The sequence below is a fragment of the Myotis daubentonii genome, chromosome X, assembly GCF_963259705.1.
Source record: "Myotis daubentonii chromosome X, mMyoDau2.1, whole genome shotgun sequence".
NCBI lineage: Eukaryota > Metazoa > Chordata > Mammalia > Chiroptera > Vespertilionidae > Myotis > Myotis daubentonii.
Window position 1 is genome coordinate 93461770 of NC_081861.1, and position 13897 is coordinate 93475666.

General features: G+C 40.8%; 1 pseudogene; it reads right to left on the reverse strand.

Moving 5' to 3' along the window:
* Positions 1-6723: 6723 nt before the first annotated feature.
* LOC132225164 (heterogeneous nuclear ribonucleoprotein A1-like) lies at positions 6724-7950 on the reverse strand (annotated as a pseudogene).
* Positions 7951-13897: the final 5947 nt, after the last annotated feature.

Here is a 13897-nt window from a genome sequence, read left to right on the forward strand (position 1 = left end):
TGAAATTTATTATACCTGCCTTTCTTCTCAGAGATACTAGAAATATAGCATTAGAACATGTAAATAAAAGTCACTTTGCTGGAATTGCTAGAATGTAATGATGTTGTTGATGATGATGATGATGACAACCATGAGTATGACAGTGGAAAAAAGATGACTCAACAGATCTTTAGCATACTTTGTGTAGGATCAGTTGGTGAGGGGGATAATTGGCAGCAGTGAGAGCCCCGATTGCAGACAGGTCATATCATCAAGTCTCTATCTGGCTGGAATGGGAAAAGAACAGTATGGAGCAACCCTAGAAGAGGGCCTTACTAGATAGAATGGAAATTGTCAGAGGAAAGTCTCAGATTCAACAAGTAATTGGATTAAAACCTGTCAAAACCAAAGCAGAAAGGAAAACTAATCCCACATACCAACCTGCTTTATTGAATTTTGCTCTCCAGTTCCAGAATTGTGTAAGGTAGGCAGAAGGAATTCATGACTTCAGCTAGAAGAGGCAGACACACACAACTATTAGGATTTGATGGTCTCCTTCAAAGCATTTACTTAGTATGCCCTTACTGCATCCACCCAGAGACTTTTGATGTTTATTTGCTTTCCTATGTGTGTTTCCCTACTGAGAGAAGTAGCTGACATGAGCTTTAAAGCTTTCTAAGATGTGATATTACTAATTGAAAATTAATAAATAAACCCTGGTTAACCAATTCTTCTCTGGTGGCTTGGTGAATATAAATTTAATTCCTTAGAGTCCAATTTATCACCAAGGAATCTTGTGTGATGCTATTTATGAACATGCAAGTATTAAAAATGAGTTTCCAGTATAGAATTGCATATTTAAAAGTGAAGTAATTAAGGGTCAGTTGAACCACCATACTGTTCTCATTGATAGACATTGTCTCAGAAGCACCTGAGGAATTATATCAGGCTAGAAGCAGCACGAAAATTCAGTGTAAAACGCATTTTAGCATCAATGGTGTATATTTCTAAGTGTGAGTGTTGTTTGAAAATCATTGTACAGTAGAAAAATAACTGGTTTGGAGGACAGATTCTACATGTAATAATTGTATAACGTTGGGTAACCTTTTTTACAACTGTAAATATTTATTATAATATATTTTTTATTGATTAAGATATTACATATGTGTCCTTATCCCCACGTTACCCCCTATCCCTGCCCCCCCCCCCGCTCATGCCCTCACCCCGCCATTGTCCTTGTCCATTGGTTAGGCCTATATGCTTGCATATAAGTCCTTTGGTTGATCTTTCCCCCTTACCCCCACCCTCCCCTACCTTCCCTCCAAGGCCCGACAATCCAATCAATGCCTCTCCATCTCTGGATCAGTCCTTGTTCATCAGTTTATGTTGTTCATTATATTCCACAAATGAGTGAGATCATGTGGTATTTATCCGCTCTCCAGTTCCATCCATGCTGTGGCAAATGGTAAGAGTTCCTTTTTCTTCTTCCTCTTCTTAAAGAATACCTTTCAGTATTTCATATAATGCTGGTTTGGTGGTGATGAACTCCTTTAGCTTTTTCTTATCTGTGAAGCTCTTTTTTTAAAATATATTTTATTGATTTTTTACAGAGAGGAAGGGAGAGAGATAGAGAGCCAGAAACATCGATGGGAGAGAAACATCGATCAGCCGCCTCCTGCACATCTCCCACTGGGGATGTGCCCGCAACCCAGGTACATGCCCTAGACTGGAATCGAACCTGGGACCCCTCAGTCCTCAGGCCTACGCTCTATCCACAGAGCCAAACCGGTTTGGGCATCTGTGAAGCTCTTTATCTGACCTTCTATTCTGAATGATAGCTTTGCTGGATAAAGTAATCTTGATTGTAGGTTCTTGCTATTCATCACTTTGAATATTTCTTGCCACTCTCTTCTGGCTTGCATGGTTTCTGTTGAGAAATCAGCTGACAGTTGTATGGGTACTCCCTTGTAGGTAATTGACTGTCTTTCTCTTGCTGCTTTTAAGATTCTCTCTTTGTCTTTTGCTCTTGGCATTGTAATGATGATGTGTCTTGGTGTGGTCCTCTTTGGGTTCCTTTTGTTTGGGGTTCTCTGCACTTCCTGGACTTGTAAGTCTATTTCTTTCACCAGGTATGGGAAGTTTTCTGTCATTATTTCTTCAAACAGGTTTTCAATATCTTGCCCTCTCTCTTCTTCTGGTACCCCTATAATTCTGATGTTGGTATGCTTGAAGTTGTCCCAGAGGCTCCCTACACTATCTTCATATTTTTGGAATCTTTTTCCTTTTTTCTTTTTTGGTTGGGTATTTTTTGCTTCTTCATATTTCAAATCTTTGACTTGATTCTTGGGATCCTCTTGTCTGCTGTTGGATATCTGTATATTATTCTTTATTTCAGTCAGTGTATGCTTAATTTCTAGTTGGTCTTTTTTCATATCCTCCAGAGTCTCACTAAATTTATTGGCGGTTTCCATAAAATTCTTGAAAAACCTTATAAACGTGGCCTTGAACTCTATATCCAGTCGTTTGCTTTCCTCCATTTCTGTCATTTGTGACCTGTTTCTTTGTCTCCGCATTTTTTATGCTTCCCTGTGTTGGTAGAGTGGTTTTGTGTGCTAGGTGTCCTGTAGGGCCCAGTGGCTCAGCCTCCCCAGTTACCTGAGGTGCACACTCTTGGTGCACCCCTTTGTGGGCTTGTGCACAGTCTTTTTGTAGTTATGCCTTGATTGTTGTAGGATCACTGGGAGGAATTGACCTCCAGGCCAATTGGCAGTGAGAATCAGCTGTGTCTGCAGTGGGAGAACTTCTGTGCTGAAGACACCCTTCTGGGCAAGACTTGCTTCAGTGGGGCTTTGGTGCTCACTGAGTCTGCGCCCTGAGTGTGTCCCTTATGGATCTGAGGAGTTGTAATCCTGATGGTCTGACAACTGGGTACACTGGCTCTTGGATCTAAGGAGGTGCTAATTTAGCCTCTGCCTGAGGTTACCCAGCAGGAGCTACGAAGAGAACTGCAGATTCCCTTTCCTTTTTTGGAGTTTGGAGGTGCCCTGATGAGGCCCAGCTGTGAAGCAATGCAAGCTGCTGTGGGGCCTTGGGCCTTCTCTTGGAAGTTCTGGGTCTGTCTGGCCTAGCTGCAATTTGTTAGGTAATTTTCAGGTTGCAAAGGGCCAGGGCATTCATATGCAAAAGCCTCTGCTGCAGTCTGGGTGAGGCGGGGTCTCAGGGAATCAAAGGGCGGAGCAAGCAGCTGTGGCTGGTCCTCAGCCCTGCCCTAAGGGGCTGTGCGTCTCAGTGTCCTGATAATTGCTGCAAGCACCTCTGATGGAAAGCCGCCCTCAAGTTCAGAGTTCTGCCTGCTGCCAGACATTCCAGTTTCTCCCCGTATGAGTCCTGGGTCCCCAGAGACTTGCCAGAACCAGAGTTCAGAGCAGTCGGGAGCTTGTGACTCCCTCCTGATTCAAAAAGACAGCTGCGTCCTCAGGTGCTAGCCCCTTTCCATGCGCGTGGGCCTCCGTACCTCTGCACTTTACTTCTGCAGCTCCTCTGGGTCTGTGTGCTTTTCTATTTCCTTCTAGTTGTAGAATTTCCCCTCAGCCAGCCTTCCTGTAGTTCTGGATGATGTCCGTTTTGTCTTTTCATTGTATTTTTGAAGTTGTTGTGGGAGGCAGCAATTTCCCGGTGTTTACCTATGCCGCCATCTTAGTTTCTCCATAAATATTTATTTTAAATTTAAATATACAGTACTGTTTCCTGTGTGGAGGAATAAATTCTTGAAAAATTAACTTTTGAAGTAACAAAAATAAACTCTGAGATGAATATAATAAAACAACTGTCCTTGTTCTCTAGGGAAAAAATAAAAGCAGTTATATTTTATTGGAAAATCTAAACTTGGAGGAAGTGACCAAATGGGGTGTGTTTCCAATTTCATTGCTTTCTCCTGAGGGAATTTACAATTGTGGACTAGCTTGGAGTAAAGAAAATTCTGATAGAAATTCTATTGTCTTTCTGCCTGGAAGGACTAAAGAAAGGAGCTAAGTGTAACCAGACTTTCCAGAGACTGATGGGATCATCAAAGGGAGAAATCCAAAGAAGGGGAATCCCACATTCTGTGTAAAAACCGGTCAGTCACTGGCTACACCATGAATGTATGGAGGTATTTGAAAGTAATCTTTCTGAGATATGAGCTGCTTCCCATAGCAGGCATGACAGAACTTGACATTTGAGTTTAACCAAATTTGAGTACTCCTTTGATACTTAATAGCAATAATTTTAGTCTAGCCAAGCTGATTGGTAGCTAAAAAAATCAACACTCTTAGAAGGCATACAAGACAATCCAGAGCTCTCCATATAACATTTAACATGTCCAAGAAACAATCCAATATTATTCTATAAATAAACAGCCAGAAAAGTATAAGCCACTCTCAACTATAAAGGTGGCAATTCCAATATCACCCAATGTTAGAATGATGAGACAAGGACTTTAGAACAGATGCTTGATAAGTTAAAGGAAAATATGCTCATAAGGAATAAAAATGTAGGTTATGGCAGCAGAATAAGCATACCTGTCATGCACCTCCTCCCAGGACCAGACTGGAAATATAACTAAAATGGAGAACATTCACATGGAATTACCAACTGAGGTCTACCTGAGGAGGACACTTATATCAAGGAAGGACAGAAAACATCTGGAGACAGGTAGAAAGGGCAGGGTAGCCAGAGGAACTGATCCAGCTCCCAGGGACTGCAGACCTGCAGGCCAAGAGTGAGGACGGAGCTACTGGCTATGGGAGGGTCTGTTCCCCCAGAAGATGTAGGCAAGGAACATAAGCTGGACTCCACAGCTCAGAGCACCAGAGCTAAGACCAGCAGCCCATATAACACCCAGCCATGAAAGATGGTAAGACTGCTGGGCTGGCAGAATCTGGAGCAGGTAGACCAGAGCCAGTTGGAGAGAAAGTTGCAGTTTTTTGTTCTTTTTCTTTTTAAACTCAGAGCAAAGGAGTTTTCATCTGCAGCTACTCACCTGAGGATTTGGTGCAGGGAGGGAGGTATGTACTTGAGGTACCTAAGTTAGAGGCTGAGTTGGGAAGCATTGCAGGGAAACTTTGAAAAGCAGTAGCCAGAGTCCTGCATTTGGAGGTAAAGGGAAATGGCCATTTTTCCTGAGAGGAGCTAGCCACCACCAGTTGCCCCAGGACAGGAAAAGAAAAATACCCTTCCCTAGGTGATACCGCCTGCTCCAACCTGAGGAGCCCTGCCTGTCATACCCTGCATTTTGAACTTTTCAGAGGAAACAAAAGCAGAGGCCAAGTCTAAAGGTTTCAACAGTCTTAGGGAGCATCAGTGGCTGGATTGGGAAAGGGGCTGTCCTCACCACTATCCTGGGAACTTTTCCCCCCCATGGGAGAGTTGAACGAAACTCCAGGTATCTAGCCGATACCACTGGTCACCATACAAGGATCTCTGCCCAGCTGAGGAGAGAGTAATATTTTGGGTCACTCGTGGAAGGGTAGCTCTGGAACAGGGAAACCTACCACCCACATTATCTGAAAGCTAGACAGCACTTCCCCCACCCAAAGCCCTATCAGAAACAGACATTTGAGTGATTAAGATTGACAGCTGGCTAGCAGGCAAAGGTGGGTAGAAGCAGAATCCAGGGAATCAGGGAACATTTGCAGACCCAGCCCTGGACCCCAAGCTGCTAACAAAACTACTTTAGTGGGAAGATTGACCCCCTCCTCCTTGTAGCCAAGTTCTGTGGAGAGAGACACAAATGGTGGGTCACTTGGAGTTTCAAACAGGTTGCTGAAAGCCAAAGGACGACAATTCCTGACAGTGTTAACACAGTACAGTACCTCACAGGAAGCCAGGAATTGGCAGACAAGAGAGTCAGCCACAGCCATGAAAAGAGTAGGATCCAAAGAGAGCTCCCATGGGCACCAAACTCTGCTGAAAAGCTCCCATGGCACCAAACTCTGCTGAAATGCCACTTCACATTTTTTTTCCTTTTTTCCCATTTTATCTATTTTCTTTAAAATTTCTATTTTTATTTTTTCTCTTTTCTTTCCTTTTTAAATTACTATTCTTTATCTATCTGCTTTATTGATTTGTTATTATTCCAGTCTCTGTTGCTTCATTCATATATCTAATTTTCCTCTTACCTTTTTATATTCAATTTGTCACTATTCATTTTTCTCCATTTCTTTGTCTTTTTTATTTATTTTATTTTTTAAGTTCTTTTTTTAAAACTTTTTTTTATTGTCTAAAGTTTTACCTATGTCTCCTTTTTCCCCAATTGACAACCCCCCCCCCCAGCCATTCCCACCCTGGGCAAGCCCCGAGCACCCCAGTGTCTGTGTCCACTGGTTATGCTAGTATGCATGCATTCAAGTTCTTTGGTTGTTCTCTAACACCCTCTCCCCTACCATTTGTCTCTAGATCGATCTATTCTTGTTCATCAAATTATGTTGATCATTATATCCCACATATGAGTGAGATCATGTGATATTTATCTTTCCCCAACTGGCTTATTTCGCTTAGCATAATATTCTCCAGTTGCATCCATGTTGTTGCAAAGGGTAAAAGTTCCTTCTTTCTTATAGCAGTGTAGTATTCCATTGTGTACATGTACCATAGTTTTTTTTTTTGTTTTTTTTTAAAAGACACATTTATTCAGCGTCATGATCAGACTATTACATTTAGCAATCAACAGCATGGGTGCAAAAAAAAAAAAGCTACATTAAAACCCTTGGTTGGAATGCTTTACACTTTCCACAGAACAGAAACTAAAATAACCTGTTATACAATTAGTCACAAATACAGTCCTCGAGTTTTTTTTGCCCATTCACATGAGTATTGTCTAACACATGTCTTCTTTGTAGCAGCTAGGCCCTGCCACCACTGTGCTTGGCTGAGTTCACAAATCTGTTGTAACCTGTAGCTTCCCTGTCACTTCTCTGGCTCTCCTCTCCTGCTAAGCTTTGTTTCCTGGCAGTAATTAAAACCTTCTGCCACTGCCGTAGCTACTGCTGCTGCTGGAACCGCCATAGCCACCTTGGTTTCGTGGTTTGGCAAAATATTGACCTCCACCACCATAAGGGCCAGAGCTTCTGCCTCCAAAGTTTCCTCCTTTCATAGGCCCAAAATTTGAAGATTGATTGTTGTAATTGCCAAAATCATTGTAGCTTCCACCACCTCCAAAATTGCTTCCATCATTACCAAATCCATTATAGCCATCTCCACTGCCACCATATCCACCGCCACCACGGCTGCCACCAAAGCCACCTTGTCCACTGAAGTTTCCTCCACGTCCAAAGTTGTCGTTTCCACCAAAACCACCTCCACGACCACCTCCGAAGTTTCCAGAACCACTTTGACCTCTTTGGCTGGATGAAGCACTAGCCATCTCTTGCTTAGATAGAGCTTTCCTTACTTCACAGTTGTGGCCATTCACAGTATGGTATTTCTGAATGACAATCTTGTCTACAGAGTCATGGTCGTCAAAGGTTACAAAAGCAAAGCCTCTCTTTTTGCCACTGCCTCGGTCAGTCATGATTTCAATCACTTCTATTTTCCCATACTGTTCAAAATAATCTCTTAGGTGATGTTCTTCAGTGTCTTCTTTAATACCACCGACAAAAATCTTTTTCACAGTTAAGTGGGCACCAGGTCTTTGAGAATCTTCTCTCGAGACAGCCCTCTTTGGTTCCACCACTCTTCCGTCCACCTTGTGTGGCCTCGCGTTCATGGCTGCGTCCACCTCCTCCACGGTGGCATAGGTGACAAACCCAAAGCCTCTGGAGCGCTTGGTGTTTGGATCTCTCATCACCACACAGTCCGTGAGCGTTCCCCATTGCTCAAAATGGCTCCTCAGACTCTCATCGGTTGTTTCAAAGCTCAAACCTCCAATAAAGAGCTTCCGCAGCTGCTCCGGCTCCTTGGGGACTCAGACTTAGACATGATGACTGCTACAGGGAAAATTCCAACGATGCTTACTCCGCGGCGTTCACCAGCAGAAAGGAGTGATCTAAGGAGCGTATCTCCATAGTTTTTTTAATCCACTCATCTGCTAATGGGCACTAAGGCTGCTTCCAAATCTTAGCTATGATTAATTGTGCTGCTATGAACATAGGGGTGCATATATACTTTCTGATTGGTGTTTCTTGTTTCTTGGGATATAGTCCTAGGAGTGGGATTACTAGGTCAAATGGGAGTTCCATTTTTAACTTTTTGAGGAAACTCCATAGTGTTTTCCATAGTGGCTGCACCAGTGTGCATTCCCACCAACAGTGCACAAGGGTTCCTTTTTCTCCACATCCTCGCCAGCACTTGTCCTTGGTTGATTTGTTGATGATAGCCGTTCTGAGAGGAGGGAAATGGTATCTCTTTGTTTTGATTTGCATCTCTCAGATAATTAGTGACTTTGAGCATGTTTTCATATGTTGCTTGGCCTTCTGTATGTCCTCTTTCAAAAAGTGAGTATTTACATACTTAGACTATATTTTTATTGGATAATTTATCTTCCTTTTGTTAAGTTGTATGAGTTCTCTGTAAATTGGAGATTAAACCCTTTTCTGAAAGAGCATTGGCAAATATGTTCTCCCATGCAGTGGGCTTTCTTGTTGTTTTCTTGAGAGCTTGTTTGGAGGTTCTAGCAGGGGAGCGCAGCTACTCGTATACCCTTGACCGAAGACCGGTCCTCTCCTCAGGGGGGAAGGTCGTCCTCTTCGACCGAGCACGCAGCTTCGGGAGGGACGCACATGGATCGGTGAGGGAGGAGGGGGACACCCGCCTAGCCAGCCAGATCAGCCGAATCAACCCTGGCGATCAATGGGGTGACAGATGTCGCAGCCAGATCGCCCTCACATCCTCTTGTTGTTTTCTTGATGGTTTCTTTTGCTGTGTAGAAGCTTTTTACTTTGATGTAGTCCCACTTGGTTATTTTCTCCTCTGTCTCTCTTGCCCTAGGAGATATATCTGTAAAGATATTGCTGCAACATATGTCTGCTATTTTGCTGCCTATGGAGTCTTAGGATTTTTATGGTTCCCATCTTACATTCAAGTCTTTTAGCCATTTAGAGTTTGTTTTTGCATATGGTGTAAGTTGGTGATCTAGTTTCATTTCTTTGCATGTATCTATTCAAATTTCCCAGCACCATTTTTTAAAGAGACTGTTTTGACTCCATTGTATGCTCTTGCCTCCTTTGTCAAATATTAATTGAGCATAGCGGTTTGGGTCAATTTCTGGGTTCTCTGTTCTGTTCCATTGGTCTTTATGTGTGTTCTTGTGCCAGTATTGTGCAGTTTTGAGAACCGTGGCTTTGTAATATAGCTTGATATCTGGTATTGTGATCCCTCCGACTTTGTTCTTCTTTTTCAGGATTGCTGTGGCTATTCAGGTTCTTTTTTTTATTCCAGATGAATTTTTGGAGAGTTTGTTCTAGATCTTTGAAATATGCCCTTTGTATCTTATTGGGGATTGCATTGAATCTGTATATTGCTTTGGGTAGTATGGACATTTTAATGATGTTGATTCTACCAATCCTTGAACATGGTATGTTCTTCCGTTTGTTTATGTCTTCTTGTATCTCTTTTTTCAATGTCCCGAAGTTTTCTGAGTACAAGTCTTTTACCTCCTTAGTTAAGTTCATTCCTAGGTATCTTAATTTTTTTGGTGCAATAATAAATGCGATTTTTTTCATTTCTCTTTCTCTGAGCTCATTATTGGTGTATAATAATTCCATAGATTTCTGGATGTTAATTTTGTATCTTGCTACATTACCAAGTTCATTTATTAGGGCTAGAAGTTTTTTGATGGAGTCTTTGGGTTTTTTTTTTTATGTATAGTATCATGTCACCTGTGAACAAGGAGAGGTTTACTTCTTCTTTTTCAATTTGGATGCCTTTTATTTCTGCTTCTTGTGTGATTGCTATGCCTAGTACTTCCAATACTATATCAAACTGGAGTGGTGATAGTGGGCATCCCTGTCTTTTTCCTGTTCTTAGGGGAAATGAGTTTAGTTTTTTCCCATTGAGTATGATGTTGGCTGTAGGTTTGTCATATAAGGTTTTTATTATGTTCAGGTAGGATCCCTCTATTCCCACTTTGTTGAGAGTTTTTTTTTGTTTGTTTGTTTTAATCAAGAAAGTGTGTTGGATTTTTTCAAATGCCTTTTTTGCATCAATTGATATGATTATGTGATTTTTGACTCTCAGTTTGTTTATGTGATGTATCACATTTATTGATTTGCGAATATTGTACCATTCTTGCATCCCCGGAATAATTCCCTTCCCACTTGGTCATGGTGTATGATCTTTCTAATGTAATGCTGAATCCGATTTGCTAGAATTTTGTTGAGGATTTTAGCATCTATGTTAATCAAGGATATTGGCCTGTAGTTCTCTTCTTTTGTGGTGTCTTTATCTGGTTTTGGGATTAGGGTAATGCTGGCTTCATAGAAGGAGCTTGGAAGTGTGTCTTCCTTTTGGATTTTTTGGAATAGTCTGAGGAGGATAGGTTTCAGCTCTTCTTTGAATGCTTGGTAGAACTCCCCTGTAAAGCCGTCCGGACCAGGGATTTTGTTTGCCGGAAGATTTGTTATCACTGTTTCAATTTCTTCAGTAGTTATTGGCCTATTCAGATTTTTTTCATTCCTATTGATTGAATTTTATGACTTTTTATTTTTCTAAGAATATGTCCATTTCATATAGGTTGTCCATTTTGTTGGAATAGAGTTGTGCATACTATTTTTTTCAGAATTGTTTGTATTTCTGTAGGATCGGATGTTACTTCACCACTTTCATTTCTGATTTTATTTATTTGGGTCCTCTCTCTTTCCAGCCTGGCTATAGTTTCATCAATATTGTTTATCCTTTCAAAGAACCAGCTCATGGTTTTATTGATCTTTTGTATTATTTTTTTGGTCTCCGCTCTGATCTTTATTATTTCCTTCCTTCTGCTTATGCTTGGCTTTTCTTGCTGCTCTCTTTCTAACTCTTTGAGCTGTAGGGTTAGATAATTTATTTCCATTGTTTCTCTTTTTTTTTTGAAATAGGCCTGCAGAGCTCTGAACTTTCCTCTCAAGACTGCTTTCACTGTGTCCCTCAGATTTAGGATTCTTGTGTTTTCATTGTCATTTTTCCCTTGAGGCTTTTTATTTCTTCTTTGATCTCTTTGGTAACCCAGTCATTGTTTCATAGCATGCTATTTAGCCTCCAGGTGTTAGATTTTTTAAATTGTTTTATTGTTGATGATTTCTAGTTTTATGCCATTGTGATCTGAGAAGATGCTTAATATGATTTCTATCTTCTTGTATTTGAAGAGACTCTGCCTGTGTCCCAATATGTGGTCAATCTTTGAAAAACACCCATGTGCACTTGAGAAGAATGTATATTCTGTGGTTGTAGTGTGAAATGTGCTGTAGATGTCAATTAATTCCATCTGATCTATTGAGTCATTTAGGTTTGATGTTTCGTTGTTGATTTTTGTTTAGAGTATTTGTCAAGTGGTGTTAGTGGGGTATTAAAGTCCCCTACTATGATTGTACTGCTGTCAATCTCTCCCTTGATATGCTCCAGAAGTTTTTTTTTTATGTATTTGGGTGCTCCTGCATTGAGTTCATATATGTTTACCAGAGTTATATCTCCTTGTTGAATTGCTCCCTTTAGTATTATGGGGTGGCCTTCCTTATCTCTTATTATGGCCTTCACTTTGAGGTCTTATTTGTCAGGTATAAGTATTGCTACCTCTGCTTTTTTTTTTTCATTTCCATTCGCCTGAAAACCCTTTTTCCATTCTTTCACCATCAGTTTGTGTGAGTCCTTTGTTCTGAGGTGGGTGTCTTGTAGACACCAGATATATGGGTCATGTTTTCTTATCCACTCAGCTATCCTATGTCTTTTGAATGGGGCATTTATTTCATCTACATTAAAAGTTATTATTGATAGGTACTTGTTTGTCACCATTTTATTCTTTATGCCTGTGTTCCTTCTTTCCTTTCTATTTCTTCTTTTTATATCAGACCCTTTAGAATTTTTTGCATTGCTGGTTTTGGTGGTAATAAACTCCCTTAGTCCTTTTTTTGTCTGTGAAGCTCCTGCTTTCACCTTCAATTTTGATTGATAGCCTTGCTGGTACAATATTCTTGGATTCAGACCCTTCCTTTGTATGACTTTGTATATATGATTTCATTCCCTTCTTCCCTGATGTGTTTCTGTTGAGAAATCAATCACTACTCTTATGGGGGATCCTTTGTAGGTAACTTTCTGTCTCTCTCTGGTAGCCTTTAAATCCTTACTTTGTGGTTGGTGTTTGCCTATTTAATTATATGATGTTGGTCTTTTGGTGTTCATCTTGTTTGGGACTCTGTGAGCTTCTTAGTTTTGTGTGATTTTTTTCTTCCCTTTATCAGGGAAGTTTTCTGTCATTGCTTCAAACAGGTTTTCTATTCCTTGCTCAGTTTCCTCTCCTCCTGGCATTCCTCTTATGTGGATGTTGTTTCATTTTGTGTTGTCCCAAAGTTCCCTTAAGCTCTCTCTTGTTTTTTTTGTTTGTTTGAGTGTGTGTTTTTTTCTGCTCTGCTTGAGTATTTTTTCCTACCTCGTCTTCTGGCTCACTGATGTGGTCATCCACTTCTAGTCTACAGTTGATGCTTTCTATTTTTTCATTTTTTCATTTCTTCTTGGATGTTCTTGATTTCCCCTTGGTTCTTACACATGTTGTTGAATTTGTCTTCCATCCTTTTCAGCGACCTCATGACCATGGCTCTGAATTCTTTGTCTGACATATTGCTTGCCTCCATTTCATTTACTCCCTTTTCTGGTAAATCCTTTTCTTTCTTATGTGAGCTGGTTTTTTGTCTCCCCATGATCACTCCTCTCTTGATGTCTGGTTATGTAGCTCTCGCTCTCCTGCGTTGACTTTCCCCTAGGCGATATATGATCTCTGTTTAATTCGACAATTCCATGTGAATATTAATCAATTTAGCTGCTCCTCTCTACTCTGTGAGAAGGCGCAGGGCTTGTCTGTATTTGCGCTGCTTTGTCTCCTTCTGGACAAACTTTCTAGGTGCCCATAGTCAGAGAAGCTGGAGTCCTGGTGTTCCTGTGTTTACAGCTAAGGCAGCTTGTCCCTGAGGGTTGTGGTTGTAAGTTCCTTATCTGAGGTCCCCAATTGAAGGTAAGGCTGTCCTTCACATCACCGGCATTTTTCCTTTCTTCTTTTTATCTTTTCTTTTTCTTCTACTTTTTCATCATTTCTCCTTTTCTTATTTTAGATTGATCTGCTTTTTTCTCTATTTTTATTTTCAAAATTTCTTTCTTTTCTTCCACTGTTATTTTAAACCATTTTTCCACTATTCCCCTAATTCTTTATTCTTATTTTCTTTATTTCAGCTCTGCATCTACATATTCCTTCCTCCCCTTTTGGTTTGTACTTTGTTCATTTTGTTTTGTTTTCTCCTCCTATCATTTCTTTCTTTTCATCTCTCATTCTTGCTCTTTTTTCTTTAAAAAATTATTTATCTTTTAATGTTTATTGTTGGGATTATTACAGATGTCCCTCTTTTCCCCCCCTATTGCCCCCCTCTACCCTGTTCCCACCTCATCCCACCCCACCCCAGGCCTTTAACACCCTATTTCTTGTGTCCATAGGTAGTGCATGCATGCATATATGATTTTTTTTTAATCTCTTCCCACTGTTAAACATAAGGCAAGCCCTCCAAATCAGGGGTCCTGGTAGAACACAAAACATTCTCAGGAGCCAGGCAGCAAGGCAAACATCTTTACTTCTATGTATAAGGGTGCACACCCATTGTCTGGAAACATGCACACACCAAGCAGGCAGTCTCCTTGGGATTTATAATCCCAGATGCACATGACCTGTCACTTGCTCTTGATTGGAGCTCAGGCACACAGTCTTTTG